General features: G+C 54.4%; 1 protein-coding gene across 1 annotated transcript in view; it reads left to right on the forward strand.

The window, feature by feature from the left end:
• Positions 1-798, forward strand: part of GREB1 (growth regulation by estrogen in breast cancer 1) — an 81,565-nt gene that overhangs the window by 54,873 nt on the left and 25,894 nt on the right. The window lies entirely within an intron of this gene.

Raw genomic sequence — 798 nt, forward strand, 5'->3', positions numbered from 1 at the left:
CCTTCTTCCCTCCTCCCTCCTCCTTCCTCCCTCCTGGAGGGGCAGCCTAGGCCTGGCCGATAGCCGCTTCTCCGCTGCCCTGTAGGCCACGGAGCCAGAGGCCTCCCGCCCATAGCACCAGCCTGGCCCCTGCTGTCAGCTTTAACATTTTCTTTTTTTTTTCTTAAATGTATTTTTATTGATTTCAGAGAGGAAGGGAGAGGGAGAGAGAGATAGAAACATCAATGAGCCCCACACTGAGGATCCAGCCTGCAATCCGGGACCACTGCTATTTAACAAAGAAAAATCAAAAAGATGAGTTCGCGTGTCACCTCTGACATGTGTGTCATAGGTTCGCCATCACTGGCATAGAACATGGGGTCTCCAGGGTGATTGCTTAGCACAGTGGTTCTCAACCTTCCTAATGCCGCGACCCTTTCATACAGTTTCTCACGTTGTGGTGACCCCCAATTTCATTGTTACAAATGGAACATAATTAAAGCACAGTGATTAATCGCAAAAACAACATGTAATTATCTGAGTTTTCCGATGGTCTTAGGCGACCCCTGTGAAAGGGTCTGGACCCCCAGGTTGAGAACCGCTGGCTTAGCTGATAACCTAGCACGTGGGTCAGGTCCAGGGTCCAGAGGGGTTGGCGCCGCCTCCCTGGGTGAAGCGTGACCAGAACTAGCGACGGGATCCGGCTTCGGCCTGGTGGGCGTGGCCTCCGGCGGCCAGACCTGGTGTCCACACCTTGTATGGGTGGCACCCGTGCGTGGGCTTCTCGTGCTGTGGGGCAGAGGTGGCCGTGACCGCGTC

This window comes from Myotis davidii, unplaced genomic scaffold, assembly GCF_000327345.1.
Source record: "Myotis davidii unplaced genomic scaffold, ASM32734v1 scaffold61, whole genome shotgun sequence".
In the NCBI taxonomy this organism is placed as follows: domain Eukaryota; kingdom Metazoa; phylum Chordata; class Mammalia; order Chiroptera; family Vespertilionidae; genus Myotis; species Myotis davidii.